At 49.9% G+C, this 27,916-nt stretch overlaps 1 long non-coding RNA gene across 1 annotated transcript; it reads right to left on the minus strand.

The window, feature by feature from the left end:
• Window positions 1–170: 170 nt before the first annotated feature.
• LOC133355572 (uncharacterized) lies at window positions 171–27,916 on the minus strand. Its single transcript, XR_009756699.1, has 3 exons — window positions 27,792–27,916; window positions 511–673; window positions 171–301 (listed from the first exon to the last, which is right to left on the minus strand). It is a non-coding gene; the product is annotated as an uncharacterized LOC133355572 (long non-coding RNA).

The raw sequence follows: 27,916 nt of genomic DNA on the forward strand, positions 1-27,916 counted from the left end.
GCCATTGCCCCATACCTCCGATGAACGTGGTTGGCTACGTACGGCGCGAACAAAGTTCGACATACATGCGTAGGTGATGGGGGTTTCTTGTCGTTTATAGATTTTGTTCCAAAGGTGCATCACGTGCAGCGTCACCTACCACGGTGTAGGGCGGGTCCACCTCCTCGTACGCGTGGGGTATTTTCCTGGATCTCCGGTCTCCTCTCGCGAGTCAAGACAGCTGGGTCATGGAATTCGGCCAAGCATCCCAATGTAGGACCCCCTCTGGAAATAGAGTCCTTAATGCTCGAGTGAGGCGTTCCTGAATAAATAAAGGGCATACTTAATATTTATTCACGAATAACTTAAGAGGGTAATTACAAGGGTGGTTGAGTGTTTTCAGCTTGCGTTTGTCAACCGCTACCCACCATAGCTGCGCTGGGCTGCGATGTTATTTAAGTGAAGCGACGAATCGCTCGCTTCCCAGTTCCACGACTCGACAAATCGAACAACAATACAGAATCAACGCACCTCTGCTGCCATGTGTGCCACTGGCCGGGGAGGTGATGGGCGGGGCTTGGTGATGTCATCAGCCGTGTGTCACGCTGGGCGTGGCTTGTGAGGGCGGGGGGGTTTCCCACCTTCAGGATGGTGGGACAACCGCCGTGTTGAAAGGAGGCCGGGTAATCGATCACTAAAAACACAGTCGATTACGATCCTTTAGTCGATTAATCGACGCCAATGATTAATCATCCCGGCTCAATAACACTGCTGTTAGGAGACTGTCATAGGTGTTTGAGGCAGGGACATGTCTGTGCAATGTAGTGGTTGTCACCCCGCATTGTGAACCCAGCTGTTGTGGACGTTTAATAACAGATCAGGAACGTAAAGCAGACAGAGACCAGGTAAGCGGTGAGTGGTACAAGTGGCTAAGGCCACTGCAAACCCATCCCGGCGGTCCGAGTTCGATCCCCAGCCGCGGCTGTCGCCAGTGGCTGGGTGATATCTGAACGAATCCCTGGGCCTCCTCTCCACCCCCCCACCACCCCCACCATCACCCACTTTCATAAAACCTGCATTGACCGGTGTGGTGAAGTATGGTCAAACATGACTTGCACTGGGTGGGGAGGCGCTAGCCTGGCAGGGGATTGACAAAGTGCCAAATATTATTATTTTTATGTCTATGTCACTGTGGTCACGAAGCTTCTGGGTTTTGGGTGCAGGTGCAAATGGAGAGATGGTAGGAATTTAATATCGAAATAGAAATTCTCAATAAACCATAGCGGCATTACAACCGCTGGTCACTCTCTGCAGGGCATCACAATGTGTGGCTCTGGTGTGGGAGAGGAGGCATTAAAGTCACTTCAGAAGTACCATATACTAGTTCTACAGCATCATCTTCCAGGGCAATTCTTTGACACAGGGTCATGCTCTGCTAGCCACGGCAGAAGTCTGACTGGATCCGATGGGAGTATGATGGGAGCACAACTGGAATATGCTTCTAAAATAAAATGTAAGTAAAAAACACGTCAGCATATTTTCATTGGGGCGATACCCGCGGCTTCATTTCAGTCGAGTTTGTCTGGGTCAGCAATCAAGGAAATATATCCACACCCCGGCATACCACATCCAATATACTTCATCTCGCTATGGAACCGGGTGCCAAAAATCAAGTCTCACCAGCGACCCGGAGAATATCTGGTAATAAACAAAGTCCCGCTGTCGCATCACTGCAGTGGGGCGGTACCCGATACCGGGACAGCGAGCCCGCGGTGGAGGGGAGCACGACGATTCTCCCGGCATCGCCGATGGCCTTCGTCTCCCGGCGCTGGGCGCCAGTGGCCCAGCGCTCCTGCCGCATCGTGGGCAGCGTTCGGATTCAAAGTGAGCAGAGGGGTGGGGGGGGGGGGGGGAGTGACGTTGAGCTGGAATGGCTGGGCAGAAATATAGAACCCTCTGAGGGATTTGAGAATTACAGTAATGCTGAGAGCGAAATCTCCCCGTGCAGCAGCAGCAACAACCAAAAAAAGAGAATGAATAAATGAAAAGGAAAACCGTGTATGGAAATTGGAAAATTGAGGAAGTTTACTGGAAAACCTACGCCTGTGATCTGGGAAATGCATGTTAGTGATTTAATACCCGCTATGTTACTTTCTGCCACATCGCATCAGTCCAGCGGAGAGGCGGCCTGATGAGCCGGGTCGCTTTGCGTTTGGCGCTCGAAGGGGGCGGGCTGGGGAAGGCGGCGGGCGGTTTCGGGCCGGCCGGCCGGTCGGTCGGCCTGCATGTCAGGAGGCAATAATCGCGGTGAAAAACGCATCGGAAACATCGCGAGCGCACGGCGTCGCCCGCGGTTACCGCGCGCCAAAACTTTTGCGTAAATTCGAAGTAACTCACACAAGCTGTGCGCGAAAAACCTGACACGAGGCGCCCGAAATCTGCAATCGCGAGCGCCGTGGGGGCTACCGCATTAGCGGCGATATTTGCGCCAAGGATTCGAGCGAAGGGGGGGGGGGGCAGTTAGGGGAAGAAGAAAAAGGAAAGCAAAAGCGGTGGCGTCACCGAGATCCGTGGGTGCGGAGCTGGGCAGCCACGGTGTGATCAAGTGGAGGTTTTCACGCGAACCGATGATTGGCAGCGGAAAACGGTGACGTCCGGTGAAAATGCGCAATTTCGCTTAAAAACCTGGGGCCCTCTCGGCTCTGACGGTTCCAGAATGCGAGTACGTTGAACTCAAACGGTGCAATTCCTCTCTCCATGCCAATCTGCAGGACAATTGCAATTGGTCCTGGCCCTGGCGATTACAAAACTTTAACCCCGATCCTAACTCTCACCCGAACCCGACGAGATAAACTGGTAGATGCAGATCCATCGGCGAGGGTAATGACCTCTGTGGTGTAGGGGAAGGGGGGACTGCCTAACACACCAGAGCTGAAGTCTAAAGTTAAATTCAGAAGGGAGGTGAGGTCGCAGATGGATGGGGTTAGTGTCTCTTTTTCGTATATCAGCATAACACAGCCCGAGACCCTGATGGTAAATTTTTGTAATTTAAATGATCGTATATCAAATTATCTGGTGATACCGCATTGGCCGTGGTGCACAAGCACAGATAATCAAATAAAAAGCACTTGTTAATAACACCGTGGCCTTAAACGAAAGAAATGTATAATAAGTGATGTTTTGGCCTATGACCCTTCTTCGTGGGACATAAATGATCGTACAAAGCAACCCAGATGACGGTATGGCCGATCTTGTCAGATCTCGGAAGCTAAGCACGGTTGAGCCTGGACAGTCCTTGAATGGGGTAACCGCCATGAACACAGACAGGTGAAACGTTACGGCACTCGAATTGTAAATGTTGTGGGTTTACTCTCCAACACACAACCGGCGTGCTGTACGAGTAACAAATTGGCACGTTCTGTTTACGTGACAAACCTTACCAATTGGCTGTGTCGGGTGGCGGTGGGCTTAATGACACATTCATATATTTGTGCGATCTAACCCAAAAACCTCGTATGGACACGTGGTTACAGGCTGCTGCACGGCTGTATTTGTGGTAATTGGGTAACTTCTAATTTGGATGTTGATTCGTCACCGTCAGCACCTTATCTGGACTAATCGACTTCTAGAGGGCACTATCTCAACCGGGCATGCCACACCGTGTTCCTAATCATAGCGCAACCAGTCGCTCCTGACACCGCGAGGGCCTCTCTGTAGTCGGTCGACACGCACGCTGTCATGTTTCGTTTTGTTATTGGAGTATGACTAAGGCTGCATTGGCTGGGTCATGTGGCCTGCATGCCCAGCCACCGCATGCCCAAGCAGCTTCTGTTTGGCCGGATAGAGGGGGGCTAAACGAACACGACACGGGCTGGAGAAGGGATGGAGCCGATGCGATACGGGAGGATTTGGAGCTGCCGAAGACCGGTACCAGCGGTGTCAAGATCGACCTCTGTGGAGGAGGCTCGTGAAGGACGCAACTCGGTAGTGGCAGGCAGTCGCCCTCCAACAACAACAACAACGTTCATGCCAATGAGCAGAGCGCCAGGTAGCTGAAATGCAGCAAGTTGGCACAGTCATCTCAGTCAGTCAACCCATGGCACCTGGGTTTATCTCGAGATCTTCCGTCAGCTAGCCTCCGGCACTTCACGTGGCCTCAGAGTGCACCTAGCCTGGCACAAGCACCGTGGTGATGTCACCACCGCTTAGTGACGAATGTTGTTGTTGCTGTGTGGTTGTTGTTGCTGCTGTGTGTGGTTGTTGTTGTTGCTGTGTGTGGTTGTTGTTGTTGCTGTGTGTGGTTGTTGTTGCTGTGTGGTTGTTGTTGTTGTTGTGTGTGGTTGTTGTTGTTGCTGTGTGTGGTTGTGGTTGTTGTTGTGTGTGGTTGTTGTTGCTGTGTGTGGTTGTTGTTGTTGGTGTGTGTGGTTGTGTTGATGCTGTGTGTGGTTGTTGTTGTTGCTGTGTGTGGTTGTTGTTGTTGGTGTGTGTGGTTGTTGTTGTTGGTGTGTGTGGTTGTTGTTGTTGTTGTGTGTGGTTGTGGTTGTTGTTGTGTGTGGTTGTTGTTGTGTGGCTGTAGTTGTTGTAGTGTGTGGTTGTTGTTGTGGTGTGTGTGGTTGTTGTTGTTGGTGTGTGTGGTTGTTGTTGTTGGTGTGTGTGGTTGTTGTTGTTGGTGTGTGTGGTTGTTGTTGTTGCTGTGTGTGGTTGTTGTTGCTGCTGTGTGTGGTTGTTGTTGATGCTGTGTGTGGTTGTTGTTGCTGCTGTGTGTGGTTGTTGTTGATGCTGTGTGTGGTTGTTGTTGTTGCTGTGTGTGTTGTTGTTGTTGCTGTGTGTGGTTGTTGTTGATGCTGTGTGTGGTTGTTGTTGCTGCTGTGTGTGGTTGTTGTTGTTGCTGTGTGTGGTTGTTGTTGCTGCTGTGTGTGGTTGTTGTTGTTGCTGTGTGTGGTTGTTGTTGTTGGTGTGTGTGGTTGTTGTTGATGCTGTGTGTGGTTGTTGTTGCTGCTGTGTGTGGTTGTTGTTGATGCTGTGTGTAGTTGTTGTTGATGCTGTGTGTAGTTGTTGTTGATGCTGTGTGTGGTTGTTGTTGATGCTGTGTGTGGTTGTTGTTGTTGCTGTGTGTGGTTGTTGTTGCTGCTGTGTGTGGTTGTTGTTGATGCTGTGTGTGGTTGTTGTTGTTGCTGTGTGTGGTTGTTGTTGCTGCTGTGTGTGGTTGTTGTTGATGCTGTGTGTGGTTGTTGTTGTTGCTGTGTGTGGTTGTTGTTGCTGCTGTGTGTGGTTGTTGTTGTTGCTGTGTGTGGTTGTTGTTGCTGCTGTGTGTGTTGTTGTTGATGCTGTGTGTGGTTGTTGTTGATGCTGTGTGTGGTTGTTGTTGCTGTGTGTGGTTGTTGTTGTTGCTGTGTGTGGTTGTTGTTGATGCTGTGTGTGGTTGTTGTTGCTGTGTGTGGTTGTTGTTGCTGTGTGTGGTTGTTGTTGATGCTGTGTGTAGTTGTTGCTGATGCTGTGTGTGGTTGTTGTTGATGCTGTGTGTGGTTGTTGTTGATGCTGTGTGTAGTTGTTGTTGTTGCTGTGTGTGGTTGTTGTTGTTGCTGTGTGTGGTTGTTGTTGATGCTGTGTGTGGTTGTTGTTGATGCTGTGTGTGGTTGTTGTTGATGCTGTGTGTGGTTGTTGTTGTTGCTGTGTGTGGTTGTTGTTGATGCTGTGTGTGGTTGTTGTTGATGCTGTGTGTGGTTTGTTGTTGCTGTGTGTGGTTGTTGTTGATGCTGTGTGTGGTTGTTGTTGATGCTGTGTGTGGTTGTTGTTGATGCTGTGTGGTTGTTGTTGATGCTGTGTGTGGTTGTTGCTGCTGCTGTGTGTGGTTGTTGTTGATGCTGTGTGTGGTTGTTGTTGATGCTGTGTGTGGTTGTTGTTGTTGGTGTGTGTGGTTGTTGTTGCTGCTGTGTGTGGTTGTTGTTGATGCTGTGTGTGGTTGTTGTTGATGCTGTGTGTGGTTGTTGTTGTTGGTGTGTGTGGTTGTTGTTGATGCTGTGTGTGGTTGTTGTTGTTGCTGTGTGTGGTTGTTGTTGATGCTGTGTGTGGTTATTGTTGATGCTGTGTGTGGTTGTTGTTGTTGCTGTGTGTGGTTGTTGCTGCTGTGTGTGGTTGTTGTTGATGCTGTGTGTGGTTGTTGTTGATGCTGTGTGTGGTTGTTGTTGTTGCTGTGTGTGGTTGTTGATGCTGTGTGTGGTTGTTGTTGATGCTGTGTGTGGTTGTTGTTGTTGCTGTGTGTGGTTGTTGTTGTTGGTGTGTGTGATTGTTGTTGTTGCTGTGTGTGGTTGTTGTTGCTGTGTGTGGTTGTTGCTGCTGTGTGTGGTTGTTGTTGCTGTGTGTGGTTGTTGTTGTTGGTGTGTGTGGTTGTTGTTGTTGCTGTGTGTGATTGTTGTTGTTGCTGTGTGTGGTTGTTGTTGTTGGTGTGTGTGATTGTTGTTGTTGCTGTGTGTGGTTGTTGTTGTTGCTGTGTGTGGTTGTTGTTGTTGGTGTGTGTGATTGTTGTTGTTGCTGTGTGTGGTTGTTGTTGATGCTGTGTGTGGTTGTTGTTGATGCTGTGTGTGGTTGTTGTTGATGCTGTGTGTGGTTGTTGTTGATGCTGTGTGTGGTTGTTGTTGTTGCTGTGTGTGGTTGTTGTTGATGCTGTGTGTGGTTGTTGTTGATGCTGTGTGTGGTTGTTGTTGATGCTGTGTGTGGTTGTTGTTGATGCTGTGTGTGGTTGTTGTTGCTGCTGTGTGTGGTTGTTGTTGATGCTGTGTGTGGTTGTTGTTGATGCTGTGTGTGGTTGTTGTTGATGCTGTGTGTGGTTGTTGTTGATGCTGTGTGTGGTTGTTGTTGATGCTGTGTGTGGTTGTTGTTGATGCTGTGTGTGGTTGTTGTTGTGCTGTGTGTGGTTGTTGTTGATGCTGTGTGTGGTTGTTGTTGATGCTGTGTGTGGTTGTTGTTGCTGCTGTGTGTGGTTGTTGTTGATGCTGTGTGTGGTTGTTGTTGATGCTGTGTGTGGTTGTTGTTGTTGGTGTGTGTGATTGTTGTTGTTGCTGTGTGTGGTTGTTGTTGATGCTGTGTGTGGTTGTTGTTGATGCTGTGTGTGGTTGTTGTTGTTGGTGTGTGTGGTTGTTGTTGATGCTGTGTGTGGTTGTTGTTGCTGTGTGTGGTTGTTGTTGATGCTGTGTGTGGTTGTTGTTGTTGGTGTGTGTGATTGTTGTTGTTGCTGTGTGTGGTTGTTGTTGTTGCTGTGTGTGGTTGTTGTTGCTGCTGTGTGTGGTTGTTGTTGTTGGTGTGTGTGATTGTTGTTGTTGCTGTGTGTGGTTGTTGTTGTTGGTGTGTGTGGTTGTTGTTGATGCTGTGTGTGGTTGTTGTTGTTGGTGTGTGTGGTTGTTGTTGCTGCTGTGTGGTTGTTGTTGCTGCTGTGTGTGGTTGTTGTTGATGCTGTGTGTGGTTGTTGTTGTTGGTGTGTGTGATTGTTGTTGTTGCTGTGTGTGGTTGTTGTTGTTGCTGTGTGTGGTTGTTGTTGCTGCTGTGTGTGGTTGTTGTTGTTGGTGTGTGTGGTTGTTGTTGATGCTGTGTGTGGTTGTTGTTGATGCTGTGTGTGGTTGTTGTTGTTGGTGTGTGTGGTTGTTGTTGCTGCTGTGTGTGGTTGTTGTTGCTGCTGTGTGTGGTTGTTGTTGATGCTGTGTGTGGTTGTTGTTGATGCTGTGTGTGGTTGTTGTTGTTGGTGTGTGTGATTGTTGTTGTTGCTGTGTGTGGTTGTTGTTGCTGTGTGTGGTTGTTGTTGATGCTGTGTGTGGTTGTTGTTGTTGGTGTGTGTGATTGTTGTTGTTGCTGTGTGTGGTTGTTGTTGTTGCTGTGTGTGGTTGTTGTTGCTGCTGTGTGTGGTTGTAGTTGCTGCTGTGTGTGGTTGTTGTTGTTGCTGTGTGTGGTTGTTGTTGCTGTGTGTGGTTGTTGTTGATGCTGTGTGTGGTTATTGTAGGCTGTGTGTGGTTGTTGTTGATGCTGTGTGTGGTTATTGTAGGCTGTGTGTGGTTGTTGTTGATGCTGTGTGTGGTTATTGTAGGCTGTGTGGTTGTTATTGTTGCTGTTTGTGGTTGTTGTTGCTGATGTGTGTTGTTATTGTAGGCTGTGTGTGGTTGTTGTTGATGCTGTGTGTGGTTATTGTAGGCTGTGTGTGGTTGTTGTTGTTGCTGTGTTGTTATTGTGTGGTTGTTGTTGCTGTGTGTGGTTGTTGTTGATGCTGTGTGTGGTTATTGTAGGCTGTGTGGTTGTTGTTGTTGCTGTTTGTGGTTGTTGTTGCTGCTGTGTGTTGTTATTGTGTGGTTGTTGTTGCTGTGTGTGGCTGTGCACCCCAAAGGAAGGGTACATAAAATATCAGCCCAAACCTTAGATTGTTATAAACATAACAAGGAAATAAACAGAATGTATGGCTCTCATCTCTACCGTGCCTCTCTTCTCTACTTTGTCTACATTTATCTTCTCACAGTGTTGGAAATGTAGCAGTATACGGCGGTCTACGCCACACCGGCACTTCTCAGAGCATGGAACACCCCTGTACCACCCGCACTCTGTTCACAATGGCTCCTGTTCCTTTGCTGTGATGTTTCTTCCACAGAGGGCAGCCGGAACTTATACATTAACATTTCAACCACCGCCTAACATCTCTATCTCTTGAACTATAGTGCTGAGAAAAAGTTTGTGAACCCCAATGATAATTATGGAAATTCCATAGTTTTACCATGATAGCCTTAAATTTCGATTTAAACCTTTCGTGACTGCAGGTGTAGTAAGTTGATGAGGAGACGATGAGGAAGTTGAGACACACTGTTTATTAACTCCGGGACAGATACAATAGTTGAAGGGGTATCGGCCCCTTCACCCGTACTATGGGAAACCCACCCTAGTACTAAGCCCTCTGTCCTGTCCCCCAGTCCTCCTCTACTGGGCTACGGGAGGCTGACTGATCTGGCCCTGGCAAGCACAGATCTCAGCACCAGCTAACCAGCCTTGCCCTGATAAGGGCAGCGGTCTGGAAGCTCTTGGGCCGCGCCACTGGCTTACCCGGCTCGGCCCTTATAAGGACGGCGAGACCGGGGAGTCCCAGGGCCTAATCTCCGAGTCTTGGATCTTCACTGGTCAGCTTCGTGTCGAACTGCCTCGAGCTCTTTGGGTTCCACCTTTTATAGGGATCGCCTCCGAGGGCTGGGGGCGTGGGCAATAACTGATGCGGACGTCGGTGTGACCCCCCGTGTATGTGAGTGCCGACAGCCCTGTGTTTGTTGTCCGCCGTTTCTCCCGTAATAACCCCTACATCACCCCCCCCTGTACAGCTCGCAGCCGTCCCGGCTGCAACAATCCCTCAACCCCCAAGAATAAAGATTAACATCGTCAATACACGTGTGCCTCGTAACAGTAACAATAACAAGAACAAGCGTAACATCAACCGATGGTTCCTTAAAAAAAAAAAACCCCACCCGGAACCGCAACACATATACAGAACGGTATAACAGCACATGCAATCAGCATATCGCGATCACACGCGTACATTGAAGCACAATAGCAAGCAAATCTGCAGGCGACCAACACACCATCAATCCCGTCGTAACTTTTCAACCACAACACAGTTATTCCCTCTCATGCAACGACCGCATCGCACACAGCACCTCGCAGCATAATACAGCCCAAAAAAAACATTTTTTTTTTCATTTAAGCCCATCGCGCACGGTGACCCACGAGATGGTACAGCACAGGATACCCGACGCTCCCACGTTAATAATTAACTTTACCATCAAGATAACAACTCCACTCAGCAGCGCACACACTCCCTTTGAAACTCAGCAACCACAGCAGACTCTCCGTCCATTCCCAACACACGCACACACTTACATGGACAGCAAGCAACAAGCAGATAGCGTGGTCATCGTTATTACACACACATACAACCATTAAAAAAACATATATACAATGAGCGGGTTCCGCAGCAACGGAACACGCGCGGAAAGCTAATCATAACAACCGGCGCGTTTTGGCGCGAGTCCGTGCAGCGGGCCCGTCACAAGGGGCCGGCTTGGTAGAGTCGGTGGCAGGTGTCGCATCAGCAGGTGCCTGGTCGTCCGGTTTCCCGGACGTGCCAGCGCCGCCCCCCACGGGGGAGGCTGGCAGCCCAGAGGGCTTCAGTCCTGGGGCTCCTGAAGACGGGACAGTCATTAGTGGATCAGAGGCTGGCATCGATCCCGCCCCCCCGGAGTCAGAGGACTCCCCACATGTTTGGCCATTTACGTGGGAGGAAGCGTGCGGAGCAAAAAATGGCTTTAACCGTGAAGGGTGCACAAACCACCGACGCTTCCCCCACTTAATGCGCACACATTGAGGCCGCACAACCTGCACAATTTCAACGGGGCCCCTCCATGGTCGCAACAACTTAGCCGAGGTGGCCAATGGCACCTGGGGGCAGTGCAACCATGCTCGGTCGCCCGGGTGCCATTCGTGCGTGTGAGTCCGGCGCGACCGCAATCTCTCGTTTTGTTTCTGGCGAGAGTCAGAGTTTTGCATGGCCGCCTGCCGTGCCTCCGCCAAGCGAAGGATGTTAAATTTAACATGGTCGGCGATTTTCGACTTAGCATGAGGCGCGGCAATCGTCAGCTGAGTCGCGACAGGCGGGTCAACCTCGCGACCATACATCAAAAAAAATGGCGAGAACCCGGTCGCCGCGTGAGGAGCCATCCTGTATGCCGCCAGGACTCCCCCGATCCGTAGATCCCAATCGTTTTGGGACTCAGATACCTGGTGGGATAGCATGGACGTAAGAGTCCTATGCAAGCGTTCCACCATCCCATCCGTTTGTGGATGGTAAGGCGAGGTACGAACTTTCTTTGTACCCAGAAGGCCACATACCTCGTGTAAAAGAGTACTAGTGAAATTCTTTCCCTGATCGGTCAACAACCGTTCCGGAGCGCCTTTGTCGAGGACGTAGCCCTGAACAAAAGCCTCCGCAACGGCCGCTGCGGACTGGTTGGCGAGGGGCCAAGCCATAGGCCATCGCGTGAAATATTCCACGCCAACCAGCAGGTACTTATTACCCCTCGGCGTGGAAGGAAACGGTCCCAAAATATCAAGGGCGACCAGCTCGTTAACCCGGGTGACCGAAATGGACTGGAGCGGTGGACTGGCTCCCTTCGCCGGCGGCTTCCGTTGTGCACACTGGGTACAGGACCGCAGCAGATCGTCCACGTCTCTTGCCATGCCCGGCCAAAAGTAATTAAGCTGGAGCATGGCAAGTGTTTTGAGGGTACCCAGGTGCAGGAGCCGTTCATGAGCAGCCCATACAGCCCTACCCCTCAACGTGGAAGGCACCACCAGCCTGTGACGGCGGATCGTCCCGTCCCAATGCATGAGTAAGCCCTGGCACCACCCCCATGAGTCAACGCCCGACTTCCCTTGACCTGATCCTTCCGCGCGACGTCGTAGCGCCAGGAGGGTCGCATCCTCCATTTGGAGGCGACCCCACTCAGTACTTGACAAGCCAAGTAGGGAATCACTCCCACCCTCCGAAATAGGACCAGCGTCCGAAGGAGTATCAACTGCGGCCGCAAGAACCCGATCCCGGCCGTCACTTGCCGATTTGCAACGGCCCGAACCCAAGAAACAAGTGCAATCCGGGGCGATCGGCAGGCGTGATAGGGCATCGGCGTTGGTGTGGCGAATCCCCTTCCGGTAAGTTGTCTCAAAATCGAAATCCTGCATGATCTCGAGCCATCGGGACAACTGCCCCGATGGCTGTTTAATTCGTAGGGCATACTGCAACGCTGCATGATCTGTACGGACGGTGAAATGCCGGCCGTACAGATATGGCCGGTACTGTTGGATAAAGAACACGATAGCCAACAGTTCGCGGCGGGTGACGCAGTACCGCTGCTCGGCCGGGGACAGTACTCTACTACCATAAGCCACAACGCGCTCCACGCCACCCACAATTTGTGACAGCACGCCTCCAATCCCGGTATTGCTTGCGTCCGTGTCGAGCACGAACGGCATGGAAAAATCGGGGTAGCTTAACGGCGGGGCCCCCACCAGGGCATCCCGAAGAGAGACAAAAGCGGCGTTCTCCACCGGCCCCCAATGAAATTTGACCCCTTTTGACGTCAAGGCATGTAGTGGCTTAGCGATGGAAGCAAAGTCCGCAACAAACCGGCGGTAATATGAAGCAAAGCCGATGAAGCTTCTAACCTCCCCCACCGAGGTGGGAATAGGCCAGGAGCTGACACAACGCGTTTTGGCGGGATCGGTTGAGATACCTGACCGGCCGACGATGTGACCCAAATATTTAACAGATTCGCGCAGCAAATGGCACTTTTGTGGCTTGAATTTCAAATTAGCAGCGCGCATTTTGAGAAAGACGGCCCGAAGCCTATCAAGGTGTTCCTCGAACGTCTTACTGAATACGATAACGTCATCCAGGTAAATCAAACACACCTCCCATTGCAAGCCAGCGAGGACCAATTCCATCAGGCGCTGGAACGTCGCGGGAGCAGAGTGTAATCCCATGGGTAAGCGATTGAATTGGAAGAGGCCGTGCGGCGTTCGGAAAGCTGTTTTGGGCCTAGATTCGTCGTCCAAGGGAAGTTGCCAAAATCCTGAGAGCAAATCCAAAGTGGAAAAGAATCGCGATCCCGCGAGGGCATCCAGCGATTCGTCCATTCGAGGAAGCGGATAAGCATCGGCCACCGAGATCTTATTTAATCGCCGGAAATCAACGCAGAACCTTAGGGACCCGTCGTGCTTTTTGACCAACACTATGGGTGCACCCCAAGGGCTGGTCGAGGGAGAAATGATGTCCGATTTCAACATGTCATCTACAGCCGATTTGACATGATCCTTTTCGGCGGGACTTAACCAAAAAGGATTTTGGCGGATAGGAGCGTTGTCACCGGTGTCAATATGGTGGCGTAGCAATTTGGTACATCCGATATCGTATTTGTGTTTACTGAAGACGTCGGAAAATTCTCGCAATAAGGCGCGTAATCTAGCACGTTGTGCGTCAGACAGGTCAGGTGACTCAGCACACAACGCATCCAGCCAACCCTCGTCAGCGTCTGAGGCTAATCGCGTTTGAGAATCGGTGGCCACCTGGCCAATGATCGGCGTTTCCGCAGGTACCGGAACCGCATGTGCGAACACGGTACCTTGCGAAACCACTGCCGTCCGTGTCCCGACATTGAGGACCGCGATAAACGGGTCCCCATCCCCTTTAACAATAGTCTGGGCCGTCACCAGATCTGGCCCACTCACCCCGGCTCTAGATGGTCCCAAAATAACGCCCCGGTCAGAGACTCCTTTATCGAACGGTCGACGCAAGCGCAGGGGTACCAACATCTGTGCCCCCGGGGGTACACGCACCGTCCGAGCAACAAGCGCCTGTACCGCAGCACAGGCAACACGCACGGCAGGGGTGGCAGGTAGGAACGTCATACGTCGGCCCGATGGAAGCTCGATGCATTGCTGGTCAATCAGAATTTTGATGGGCAATTTGGCCAAAAAGTCTGTCCCCAACAGGCACGGAATAGCCAGCGAGGAGGAGACGAACACCGGGCCAGATAGTTTAATGTCCCCTATCGAAATTTGCGCTCGAATTTGACCGATAATACCCAACGAGCCCCCATTCGCAGCGTAAAACGGTATATCGACAGGGAGCAACGGGCGACTCTGAACGGGCAGGATATTATAAATCAAATCTGAAATGATAGTTGCCGAAGCTCCCGTATCGACCAATAGCCGTACCTCCACCCCGTCAATATGCCCCGCGACAACGGACGACCCCGCTGATGCAGCCACAACTCGGTGAGCCAACTCGGACCATTGGCCCGGTTGGAGCGCCCTCCCCGACATGCCGCGACCCGACGCACCAGCACCCAACCCCCGAGAATTGTGTATCGGACCATGTGATAGGAAAGTGGGTGTGTGTGCAGGCCGAACATGTGGGGTGCCATGACTTGCCCGAGGATGTTGCGAAGGCTTGTGAGGAGGGCCGTCCGCAGCTCCAGGTCTCGCACCGCGCTGTCGAGGAGCCCGGCATCCGGACGCCACGTGGCCCCGGAGGCCACAATTATAGCAGACGACGAGCGTTCCAGAGGACTTGGGCTGGTCTCGGTGGCTTGGAACGTCCCGAGCCGGTCGCTCGGCAGATCGCCATCCTGCAGAACGATCCGCAGCGAAGGCTCCCTCCATTCCAGAAGAGGTTGCCGCCACGGTGTGTCGTGCAGCAGCTTTGTTCGCCTTCCTCCGCTGGGAGATGAGATTGGCGTGAATGTGCCTTGCAGCCCGCAGTGATGACATATCCGCATCGTCCTGCGCTAAGATGGTGAAGTCCAGATCGTCAGCCAGCAGCAAAATTTTCTCGGCCACCATCGCATCGATCCCCTCTTCATCCATACGCGGAAAAGCGTCTTTCGCCAATGACAGCAGGGCCGTGCGATAAGCGAGTGGCGATTCCTTATCACCCTTCTGCCGTTCATAGAAGAGCTGGCGACAATCGGAGGGCGGCCCATAAACGGTGGCCAGCAGCTGCAGCGCCGACTGAATGGTGGAGCGTGCCGACTTGGGTGCAGCAGTGAGGGTGCCCAGGGCGTCGCCGTCCAATAACGCCGGGAGAGCACACAGCGCCTCGTTGTCCGACCAGCCTGCCATCTCTTGGTGGGCCAAGAACCGGCGCTGGAACCCCCCCCAATCGCCGTCGCTTGCAACAAATACCTGCAGGGCCGGCAGGCGTTGCTGGAATGTCGGCTCCGTCTCCGATCCTTTTGCAACGTCTCTTGCAGCATCCGTAGCGCGTCCCCGTACTGTATGGTCGGTGCTGGCGTCCGCTGGTGGTGACGTTTCAACCCCTGATAGGCTGCCACCGCGACCCGCCTCCGCCGATGACGTGGCGGCTGCTGGTTGGGCACCGTTTCCCGCGTGACGAGCTGGGACTCCTCCCTCCGCCCCTACTGTCTTCGTGGCGGGATTTTCGAGTCGCCCCGCTGTTGTAAAGGCGGGAGTTTCTGGCGGGCGTTGTCCATCTTCCCGCCGCGTCGCTCCTCCCGGCCCCAGGCGAGTTATTTGTTCCAGCATAGCGGCCGCTGCATACAAGAGCTCCGCCAGCCGCGAGTGAGCCAACGCCAACTCGTCAGTCGACGTCCCGGCCCTCTCCGACGACCCCGCCGATGTCGGAGCCGGCAGCAGTTGTGCAGGTACGTCGGCGGCGATGTCTTGCACTGCCCCTCCCTCGTCGTCATCCTCTCCTGGGTCTTGGGCACGAGTCTTCCGTCTCGTATCCATGCTTGGACCACTTCCAACACCAGATGTAGTAAGTTGATGAGGAGACGATGAGGAAGTTGAGACACACTGTTTATTAACTCCGGGACAGATACAATAGTTGAAGGGGTATCGGCCCCTTCACCCGTACTATGGGAAACCCACCCTAGTACTAAGCCCTCTGTCCTGTCCCCCAGTCCTCCTCTACTGGGCTACGGGAGGCTGACTGATCTGGCCCTGGCAAGCACAGATCTCGGCACCAGCTAACCAGCCTTGCCCTGATAAGGGCAGCGGTCTGGAAGCTCTTGGGCCGCGCCACTGGCTTACCCGGCTCGGCCCTTATAAGGACGGCGAGACCGGGGAGTCCCAGGGCCTAATCTCCGAGTCTTGGATCTTCACTGGTCAGCTTCGTGTCGAACTGCCTCGAGCTCTTTGGGTTCCACCTTTTATAGGGATCGCCTCCGAGGGCTGGGGGCGTGGGCAATAACTGATGCGGACGTCGGTGTAACCCCCCGTGTATGTGAGTGCCGACAGCCCTGTGTTTGTTGTCCGCCGTTTCTCCCGTAATAACCCCTACACAGGGATTCAATTTCTTGGTTCTTTCGGTAAAGTCACGTAGAATGGAAATAATAAAATAATAAACATAAAACATAATAAAATAATTATCACGACGTTTCGGCCACAACGCAAGCAGCCGTCCTCAGGTGAAGAACATTCAGACGCTGTCTTCTCGACAGACCTGTTCTTCACCTGAGGACGGCTGCTTGCGTTGTGGCCGAAACGTCGTGAGAATTATTTTATTATGTTTTATTTTTTATTATTTATTATTTCCATTCTACGTGACTTTACCTAAAGAACCAAGAACATGATAGCCTTCTTGAATCAAAACTGGTATTTTCTTAAATATCCAAAATGGTTTATATTAACCAACTCCATGTATTTTGCAACAAATGATGTATGGATTAAAACAACATTGAGTAATTAAGGTTCAGAGTATGTGAAAAAGTAAACCCCTGGTTTAATTTGGTCAATTAAGGGAATAATTTGAATCAGGTGTTTAAATAATTAGGCAGCTCTTCAGGGGTGAGTTTGGGAGGCCCCACCTTATATAAAGATCAGAAACTTCGTGAGTTTGGTCTTCACCATACAGGTGCGTGTGGGAACAAGTCATGCCACGATCAAAATATATCTCTGAGGATCTCAGAAAGAGAGTTATTGATGCTCATCGGTCCGGAAAGGGTTACAAAATCATTTGCGGCTCCACTAATCCACTGTCAGAGAGTCTACAAATGGAGAAAGTTCAAGACCACGGTCACTCTACCCAGGAGCAGTCGTCCTACCAAAATCTCTCCAAGAACAAAGCGGAAAATCATCAAGGAAGTCACAAAGAACCCCAAAGAAACATCCAACGATCTGCAGGCCAGTCTTAGCTAATGTGAGTGCACATGACTGAACTATCATAAAACACTGATCAAGAATGGTGTTCATGGAAGGATAGCAAGGAGAAAACCGCTGCTCTCCAAAAATAACATTGCTGCCTGCTTGAAGTTGACCAAAGAGCACATATGTAGTGACATAGAATGGGTCACTACGGTGCGTCACACTGGATACTGGTAGAGAGCGGGATCGTGGGTGTAATAGCCCGGTCTACCAGCAGGGCAGGTGAAGTGTGCCCTGGAGCACATAGCGCCAGTTGCTGGCAGTGAAGGGCATTTGAGGATACAGCAGCCGGTCTGCCAGGAGGCCACGTGACAGGCACGGATGTAGGGTAATGGCGACAGAGGGGACACGTGGGGCAGAGCCCAGAACCTTCTGGTAGGTTCCTGAAGGGGGCGTGGCCGAGGGCGGAGCCAGGCCACGCTGGGGAGGATAAAAGGGAGGCCCCGACGCTGGGTCGGGGCTGCTGCGGTTTGGGAATGGAACCCGTCCTCTTCACAAGTCTTCGTCCCCGTCTTCACCTCCTCGTCGGTGTTGGGTCAGGCAGTGTGCCGGCTGTCCTGACCCGTATATAGTTATACCCGAAACTGTGGAAAGTGTAGAATAAACGTGGATGCCTCCTACTATTAGTGTCTCACTACACATAGTTGATCCACAAGACTTCTAAAACAATGTTCTCTGGACAGACAGTCAAAGGTATAACGTTTTGGCCCCAATGAGAAACGTTATGCTTGGCGAAAACCAAACACTTCTTTCAAACAGAAGAACCTCACCCCAACCGTCAAGCATGGTGGTGGGAATGTGATGGTTTGGGGCTGTTTTGCCGCCTCAGGACGTGGACGGCTCACCATCATTGACACAACCAAGAATTCTGCATTGTGTCAGAAGACTGTAGAGGAGAATGTCGGGCCATCCATCCGTGAGCTGAAGCTGAGCTGAAAGTGGGTCTTGCAGCAAGACAATGATCCTAAACATACAAGCAGATCTACAAGAGAATGGCTGCAGAAGTAGAAATTCCGCGTTTGACAATGGCCTAGTCAAAGTATGGACCTAAATTCCATCGAATTATTGTAGCAGGACCTAAAGCGAGCTGTCCATGCAAGGCAACCCTCAAATGTCACCGAGTTTAAGGAGTCCTATAAAGAGGAATGGGCCAAAATTCCTCAAATCCGATGTAAGAGACTGACCAATGGTTGGTGACAGGAAACGCTTAGTTGCAGTCATTGTTGCTCAAAGGGGTGTCACCAGTTACTGAATCTAAAGGTTTACATTTTTTTTCACGTGGTTATTGAATATAAAATCATGAGGATGAATAAATGTTGAAAGAGTATCAAGTTTTGTGTAATTTGTTTAATCGGGTTATCTTTATCTATCGTTAGGAATTAGATTAAGATCTAATAACATTTTAGGTTCAAAATATGTTAAATGAGAAAATCCTCAGGGGTTCACCAGGAGTTCAACCCTACACCGCATCCACGGCACAAACCACGGCTACAGTACTCGGTAACACGGGGGGTCGGCAAACCAAAAGGACAAGGAGAGCCATCTCTTATGAATTTGGTAGAAAGAAAAAAAACTCAACAATAAAAGGATCGCCATGCCATGTGAACAACGTCTCACGAAGCAATCCTTAAAGAACCACCGCCAGCAGCTCCGGAGCCACAGGTTGCCGACAACTGCTGTACATCGACATCGGCCACATAAACGGTAAAAAGAAGAAGATTGCTATGAGTTTAGAAATGTAATCTTTTTTGGGGGGGAGGGGGGGGTAGGCCCAAATAATAATCTCGACTTCGGGTCCCTCGCTCCGCACGTTTGGCTGCCGCGTTTTCGCAGGGCAGTGACGACACACCGAGAGAGTGTGTCGAGCGAGCCCGCGACAGCTCACGCGCAGGTCATGTTGGCGCTTGTCGAGCACACAAGAAAGATACCCGTGGTCTTCGGATGATGATATGGTCTGGAAAGTAAGACTCAAGCTTCGGGGGTTAATGTTGCTTTGAAAAATAAAATATGCTTCATCGTCGGGAGATTACGGGTGACCACGGAGAGCCATCTTTTTCCAGAAGATGATTATGTTGTAATGGCGAGGGATGTCTCCAGGAAGATTATTCTTAACAGTTAGATTAAGACACGTCTTCTGGAAGATTATGTATGTATTTATATGGAGAGCCATCTTCCAGGGGGATGATTATGAACCCCACTGCGTTGTTATGGTGATAAATGTCTCCAGGAAGATTATTCTGCCCTCTGGGTGCTCGTGGATCGCTCCGATTCCAAACTGCGATTTTAAAACATGTGTTCCAAAACGTAGTCTGTAGATAACACGACCCCCACCCCCTCACACAACTTTTGCTTTAAAATATAATGGCAAAAAGTGAGCTTTACAATTTGGAGAATAGCGCAGTCACTGCCAGCTTGCAGACAATATGTGGCATAGCATGCTTGATTTTCTATTCAATGTGTATTTAAAGAGGGGTTTTCTTTCTCTGGTTTTGTTTGTTTATTGCGCTATCTTAGCACGGAACTGGGAGGCCATATTTTCAACATCCACAAACTGGATTTGAAGCTTTCGTGACTGCAAGAATTCATACTCTTAAGTTTTTTCTGTAAAATCACGTAGGTAAAAATACAAAATAAAATAATTGGAATAATAATAAAAATAATAGAAATTAAATAATAAATCACGACGTTTCGGATGCAACACAAGTCTCCGTCATCAGGTGGGACCGTCACAGCTAAATTTATTGTATCAGTAAATTTCTATTATTCTATTATTTTATTATTTTATTTCTATTATTATTTCTGTTATTTTATTTTTAATTTTTCCCTACGTGACTTTTACCGAAAAAACCTAAGAGTATCCACAAACTGATTAGTGGCCTTCAAAAATGGGGTTGCATGCTTTAAGCACCACAGCAAAAGTCCACTGAAAATCTGTGCAAATCATTACGTAGAATTTTCCAAATAACCAAAATACACGTCAGGCATTCTGGGGGAATATCACTCCCACTGTACATCGAAAGCTTCAGCCTCTTGCTGAGATAAACGGGTTGGCACACTGCACACATTGGGCCCAATGGGTGGGAAAATATGGTAAGTACATGGCATGAGTATCGGATGTTTGTACTTTAAGGACAATTTCGAAATATTTTTTGTTCGATTTTCACGTTGTTTTACTTGATGTGCTCATTTAAAATGCCCTCACGCTCACAATAGCGACATCAGCCGATGCGACGCAACCGCTTTTAGTGGGAAGAAGCACCGAAGTGATGTCATGTTTTTCGGATAAAACCGAAACAATAAAACATTTTTTGACTGTCTGATATGTTTGTGTCTAGGTGCACGGGTATTTCTTTTATATATTCGCATTATCCAAAATCTTGAACATGGACATTTGTGACCTACTGGGCATCTTTGAAAAAGTGCTTCGTAGCTCATCAGATTCCTCCAGCTTAATAAAGATTCTGATTCGGATATCCCGAGTAGGTACCCACCTTTTTACCCCCACCAAACAGCAGTCGAGCTGGGAAAATTAGGCAATTAACTCAATTAATTGTAATACTTGTGTTACGATCTAGATTTGAAGTTTTCGTGACTGCAGGGATCCATACTCTTTGGTTCTTTAGGTAAAGTAACGTAGGTAGAAAATAAAGTAAATTAAATCACGACGTTTCGATCGCAACACAAGCAATCATTATCAGGTGGGAAACCCACAGCCAAATTGTTTTATTGCTACGTGACTTTACCGAAATAACCAAAGAGTATACTTTTGTTACGGTTGATTATTCAGGATCTTTTATGTATTTATTGAGGCAATGTGTGGCCTGATACATCACGTTGTGGCGCACGTACACGTACCGTCACCATAAGCCAAACCGGTTAAGAAAAGCAGGGGGATATAGAAAGATGGGGAACCGGCTTGCTGCCTCAAACCATAGTTGGGGTGGGGGTCCCACAGAAAGGGGAACTCTTTGTTTTTAAAGCGGGAAGCGATGATAAGGGGAGAGGGAGGGATATAACTGAGACACACCTGACACAAAAAATATATAAACATAAGAGGCGACCTAAACGAGTATTTTTTCTTTCCACCCCTCCGATTCCGGCTCGGTCCCTGTCTCCCGACCCCTCCATCCTGCTAACTTATTTTAGGTGTTGTATGAGGTGGGGGGGGGGGGAGGACCATCTGACCTCGAATTCCCTCTCCTTTCCTTTGAGCTCATGGCTCAGGTGTTCCATTCCATGATGCATACTCAGGCCCTTTTAAAAACGGTCACTCCCACAACCCCGCCTCACGAAGTTGGGAAACCTCTTACAAGCCACGCCGAGTGTCACGTGGCTGATAACGCCCAAACACGTCATCAAAACTCCTACCGATCGCCTCCCGTACAGTGGCACACGTGAGAACAGAGGTGACACTATTTTGTCAGTCGATTAGCCGAGTAATTGGACCGGTTAAATGGGGAGAGTCATTTATTTACTCACGTAATTTCACAGCCCAGCTGTAGTGGACAGCGGCATAGAAACGCCAGCCGAATATACTTAGCCAAACTCACAATTGCCCTCGTAAGTACTAAATAATAATAAAGTCGTTTATTTATCAAGGAAAGTCACCCTGGGGTGAAATGAAGACTCTTCATCAGGAGGGTCCTGCATTGGGATGTTTGGCCCAATTCCACGAATGAGCTTTGACTCGCGAGAGGAGACCAGAGCAGAGGTGGGACAAAGTCATTGTTATGCAAGTCCAAGTCGAGTCTGAAGTCATCAAATTCATGACTCGAGTCTGACTCGAGTCCAAGTCACATGACTCGAGTCCACACCTCAGAGGTGGGACAAAGTCATTGTTATGCAAGTCCAAGTCGAGTCTGAAGTCATCAAATTCATGACTCGAGTCTGACTCGAGTCCAAGTCACATGACTCGAGTCCACACCTCTGGACCAGAGAACCCGGAGAATACCCCACGGGTACAGAGGTGGAGAATGCCGCCCCCACGCATGCTTCAGCCAGAAACAGTGTTGACTTTAAAATACAATAGACTCTCGATTATCCGCGCTAATGACGGAGAGGACGACCAGGGATTATTAAAAGTCGCGGATAATCCAAAAGTAAAAATTTTCTGCGAATCTTTATGCCACAGCAACAACAACAAACATTGACCATGAATAAAATCAACATTTGAAAGTCATACATCAATCTGTCCTCATTTATTTTACCATAGCAGCTGTCATTCTGTGCACATCAGCTTTGTAAGTGGATAATAGGTATGAGCCTACAAACAAATATCCCAGAATGCATCCAGATCTCATTAGATTATTGGAAGCTAAGCAGGTGTAAGTCTGGACTGCGCTTGAATGCGTGAACCACAGTGCACCAAACAAAGCACCTCAACAACACCGTGGCCTTAAAAATAAAACCCGTCATAGTAGGTGACGTTTTGGGTAATGGCCCTTATTCAGAGCACAGAGAGAGGCCAGAGAGGTCAAGTAACGAATACCAAAGCAGGTGTTATAGCACTGTCAGCAGGAGGCCAGTGCAGACACATCCGTTGTTGTGCTGTACTATGATCCAACGTCTACGGTCCCTGCCTTCACCCTGCAAAGTATTGTCAAAGAACTCCCCGGGAAGCCACGGGGAGGTCCTCAAACGGCAGAGAATCAACAAAGAGTTGTACACGGACAAATACACAATTTATGCGTACACAATTTGTATGTGCGTGTGTTGGTATGATTTGTCATAAATATGAATAAGGTGGATTTTTTTCTCCATGGATACTTTTTTTATACCTTTTACCCAATAATTCCTCTAATCATCACCCATCCTGCTCCTCCACTCTGGCACCGCATGCAAGCCCCATTTCAACATCGTACAACTGTTACTCATTGAAAAAGCTCTAGATTTTCGGCAAAGAATGCCCTCTAAAAATAATCTAATGGCATTGAACCTCATCGGGTTCATCCCACAAGTTGCGCATAGACTTTATTGGCAGTCGTAAATTTGACGAGACTTTAGAAATATCAAATTCTAGAATGACAAAAATTGTTTCCTTCCTTCGCAAAAACCCACTCACGCAGCAAGCATATGCGCACTCAAGGGTGACCGCAGACACACATAGAATAACAACTTCCTTGTTTAATTGCTCTAATTAGTGCATGGCCACTATTTTCTTGCCTTTCCTGGGTAAACAAAGATGATTAACATGTAAAAAGTAGAGCGTGAGAAATTGAGGGCGATCCATTTATAGATGCCCTGCTGATTTTTTCGAGTTGACCCCTGGGTAACTTCTAAATAGGTGATCGATTTATGAATGCAACTCTGTTAAAGATTATAATAAGTCGCATCGAGATTGGAGGCAGACGTGTAGAGGCTTTGAATTCAAATATAGTTGTCCTCTGCAAATACTCACTATTTTAGTAAGATATCTGTTCATGGATCAGCATGTGCCATCTTAGGACATGCGATTGCCCTCCCTGTTGCTGGATTGTCAGTGAAAGTTGTTGCCACCCTCGCCACTACCGCCTTTGGCGTCGCGGTAGCAGCGTGGCTACCGAGAGTGCAGGTGGTGCAACTGCACCGAGGCCCACGGGCCTGAAGGGGCCCCAGGGACCAGGGGCTACGGAGAGGGGAGGAGATCGGACAGGGGGCCCCCGCTTCATTCCTTGCAGCAGAGCCCATGCCAACCGTGCCAACCGTGCCAACCGTGCCAACCGCGCTTCTCCACCCAAGTCACGCCCCGCTGAGTTAGGAAGTGAACAGGAAACCTCACAGGCTCCCACTGGGGATCCCGGCGTAGCGTAGGGATTGCCACCTCCGAAGTACAAAATAAGCGGCACACGTCGCGGCAAGAAGAGTATCTGACAAAAGCAGAATAGGGGGAGAACTTGCGTGTAGTGTAAATGCAACGTTGAGAGCGGTGCATTACTATTTTTATTACGCAACTGACAAAAAAACGGGAGTTTAATGTTCCGGGAAGACTTTCAGATATCCCGGGACAGCAGCTGTCTCAATAACAGGACGATCCTGGAAAACCTAAGAACAGGTGGCAACCCGTACATGGTGTACAGCGTCTAAGCCACGCGCAACTTGCTTCCAAGAATCGGCTCTTGCCTGGAATCATTACTTATTCATGTCGCACGTTCTGACCTTGACACAGCTGTACATTGGTCAGCTCTCTGCACAGCACAATTGCACAATTTTCCAGCCACATCTCCCCACACGTCAACAGCATACAGGAGAGCTGGCCGGCCGGGTGGCTTCTCGGCCAGCCAGCTCTCATCTGTTGTTGATGTGTGGGGCAGCATGGCTGGAGAGTGGGATCTGAGCCGCATGCTGTTTGTTTACAAGAATCCTCTCTGTTCGTATTCGCCTGGGACGGATGACTTATTCATGTTGCGCATTCTGACAATGACCCAATTTCACAATGGCCACCATCATTCTTTGAAAATACAATGGCACAAACTCCTGGCTGGCGAACCGGCTGGCTAACACCAGCTGCCCGCCATCTCGTTGTTTCTCTCCATCCAGCTGCTTCTCTGGCTGGCTGTCCTGGTTGTCTCGTCTGGTTGACTACATTGGCTGTCCTGCATTCAGGTTGACTGTCTTTCTGTCAGGTTTGTCTGCCAGGTTTGTCCGTCTGTTTTGCTGGCTGGCTGTCTGGCCGCGTTCGATGCTGTTGTGCCATTTGTTGTTGTGCTTGTGGTAAGCGCAGAGCCTAGGGCCAGGATGAGGGATTAAACCGGTGAGGTTTGGGCCGGGCGAGTCACGCCCGACGCCGTCTCTACTCCGGGACGAGCCGCACCTATTGATGTCAGTTTCACCGCGGTGGCGACGATGCCACGCCTGTACCTGCACGCACCGAGCATATTTTGGTATTCGTTGCTGAAATTCGTTCATTCGTTCATTCATTTTCGCGACCTATGAATCATATCGCCTGGAATGTGCCCCATCTCGTTAGGTTTCAGGGGCTCAGCAAGCCTCAGCCTGGCCAGTGCTCGGAGGGGCGACCGACCGACCACGGACAGCTGGACAGCGTGGATGGCAATCCCGGACGTGCTGTCCCCTCGCGTGCCCTCCACCCCTTCTCATCAGAGGCTGCCTTGTCTACTGCGGCAGTGACAGCCAATTGTTGCCCGTGCTGACCATTAACTCCCAGGTAGGAGTCAGCATCCAAAATAACAAGAGCCATTCTTTTCGAATTCGCTAAAAAAAATCCTCTATTTCAAGAGCCACAATGCAATGTGAATACGCAACGGTGGTCCTTAATAAATGACGTCACGAAGCAGCAGTCCTTAATGAGCTGCATGCAGCCCCGGAGGCGCAGCTTGCTGGCCCCTGCTCCAAGGCAACAGCACTCCTCCCTGTTGGAGGCGCAATTCGGTCACAGCGCTCGGTCCAGTTTCTGTCTACTGCTGCAGTGACACCTAGTGCCCAAACGCCGCCATGGTCCAGACCGACATCGCCGTATGAAAAGCCCCAGACCCAAATGCTCTTGTACATGTATTCTCACGCACGCTATTTTCCTGTGGAGTGGTGGCGCAGTGGTTACAGCACTGCGCGGTGAACCAGGCGTCCCGAGTTCGATTCCCGGCCACAACTAACATCAGTGGCGAACGATAACTAATCGATAATTAATCGTGAGAACCTTAAAATCCCTCTTCATCCAGCGAGCGCCAAGTACAGCTAAACAAGCCCCGTGACCGACACGGTATGGGGAGGTCTTCATTTATTTATCCAAGCCAAGCGAGAGCCCATTGTGATGATACATCTGTGCTGTAAGTTAGACCTGGGTAATGTTGAAAGGAATATGGACAGACCAATATAGTTCTGGGTGTAGTAACGATTCATCATCATGCACTATCTGATTCACCAACCTGCACTGACCAGCATGTGAAGAAGTATGCTCAAACAACCTCGGTTGACCGCTGCAAGGGGATGACTCAAAATCGAGCAGCCATGGTCGATCCACTGCTGGATGAAGGTCTCCCGAACCCATTGCCATCTCTCATGGTCCTGTTATGCAACAATCCAGCTCTCACCTGCCCAAGAGCTTATTTCTTTATTCTCTGTGTCAGCAGAATAAAGTATGTGGTGTTATTCATTTATCCAGAAAAGCCTTACTGAGATCAGCAGTCTTAAGCTAAACCAACGATGGGCATAATAAATTTCAAACTAATACAATAAAAACGGATGAGTTACAATATGCCTACAACCAAATCATTACCTTATCAGAAGCTAAGCACAGTTGAGCATGGACAGCGCTTGGATGGAGACCACCATGCATAACAGGTGTTATAGGATGCTGGGCTACGGTTGCTTGACAATGCCACAATATGCATGAAGTGGTGGCAATTGCTTTTGGTAGATTACGCGCCAGGCCGATGTGGCTCGACCAGGTCGTCGTTCGGCTCTTTGGCCCATGGGCTGGAGCAGATGTTGGTACCACCTAAGGCAGCAACATTGATAGCCATGTCGATTTTTTTTTTCACATGGCCAATACGAGTGAATTACTGATTATATTCTATTCTATGTTGGCGTCTTGCGGCAATGAGTGCCAATGTCGAGGTCTGCCGGCCACGGCGAGGGGGCTTCAGCAGGAAGTTCGTTCGTGTCGTTTTGCTAATCCTCCTCTTTCGTCGAAGGAGCCCAGACTACGGTGGCTTACTGTGCGGTCCAGAGGTTGGGTTGCATGGCGACAATGATTTGAAATTCCCACTCATGTCAAATGGTTATCACGTCATTCACTGTTAATGGCCGCAATGAAGAGATTAGAACCACTAAACCTATGCCACCCTCACGTGGTACTGACAACCGAGATGCATGGCCTGGACTCGGACAATTTGCGTTGCACGTTTCACACAGGTGACATCCAGACAGGCCGTAGTCCATCGGAGGCATGTCTTACCTGCCGGCACACCTGCACGGGAGACCCATCTGGAGCGCAATAGCACGTCACGCGCACGACGAGGGAGGCTGTGAGACGGCACAGCCGCGATGAGGTATTCTCACTGTCAACACTCGAGCCAGGCCGTGTCTGGAAGCTGCCATCAATCCGCACTGCCCCGTGGAGGCAGGTAGAGGCATACAGGGTGGGGGGCGCAGGGGGCTGGGTCGGCGTGTAAATTTGTAAATTCCGCTCTTCCAGATGGGGCCAATAATGTTAAAGCAGCTCTACAGCTGCATTCGCCCCATCTTAAATTACACGGCTTCTATTGCCTGCACCTGTAGTGGGGAATTTGAAAACCGCCCGCTCGTGAACGAGCCTGTCGCAGCACCACACGGGCCTGCGATAATGCAGCTGAGGAATTGCAGATAATTTATCCGAGGTGAGTTGGTTTGTGGAGGAGCCCTGGCGCTTTGGACTACAACCCCGTGAACCCTATTTGATTCCGAGCCACGGCTAGAGCTAGAGGTGATCGATACCTGAACCTTAACTTTTTATTTTACCAGGTAAGGTCCACTGAGCTATGTAGCTCTTTTTCAGAAGCGACCTGGCCACATATGATAGCTCAACGAAGTGGCTTATCACGTGGAAATTTACAACAGCCAAATACTCTAAACGCACGTTGATTCTAAATGTGGGGATGGATCAGCGGAGGACCCAGAGAAAAATCCACACGACCACGGGGAGAGAGAATATACAAACTCCAAATATACAGCAGCAGGCGCAGGGTCGGGATCGAACCCACGCGCTCCTGTATACCAGGCGAGGTAGTTAACACCTTGCCGTGGTGCCCAGTCTTAGGCCTCCCCGCTTCATCAACCCGCGCTGACCAGTGTAGTGAGGTATGGCCAATCAACCCACCTTGACCACTCCATCCCCAAATATACAAGTACATACGGGGTATATTGCTCCTTTTGTTAAGTATACCTATTTGCATATTTATCCTTCATAAATATATCATCACCGCAGTGAATTCACCTCAACAAGTTTCACGTTAATTTTGTTGAACCAAGATGAGTGTCTCAGAATGATCTGAGGCAATAGTCTGCCAGTAGGGGGGCGATGATTGCCGTGTATAATCCCGGGTGAATAATTTGCAGTGTGATGTTTGAATTTGTATGTTGAACCGTGCGTAGCCAACCGTGCTCCTCTTGCGAATGATGTCAGGGGATGTTGAGCGTCCGCCGTGAGTGAAGCAGACGGCGCGTAGTGTGATTATGGCTACCGCACACCACGGTGTTGACCAGGGCAGCCGCTAGACTCGAA

Source organism: Lethenteron reissneri, chromosome 51 (assembly GCF_015708825.2).
Source record: "Lethenteron reissneri isolate LAM-NWPU_2019-01 chromosome 51, ASM1570882v1, whole genome shotgun sequence".
In the NCBI taxonomy this organism is placed as follows: Eukaryota; Metazoa; Chordata; class Hyperoartia; order Petromyzontiformes; family Petromyzontidae; genus Lethenteron; species Lethenteron reissneri.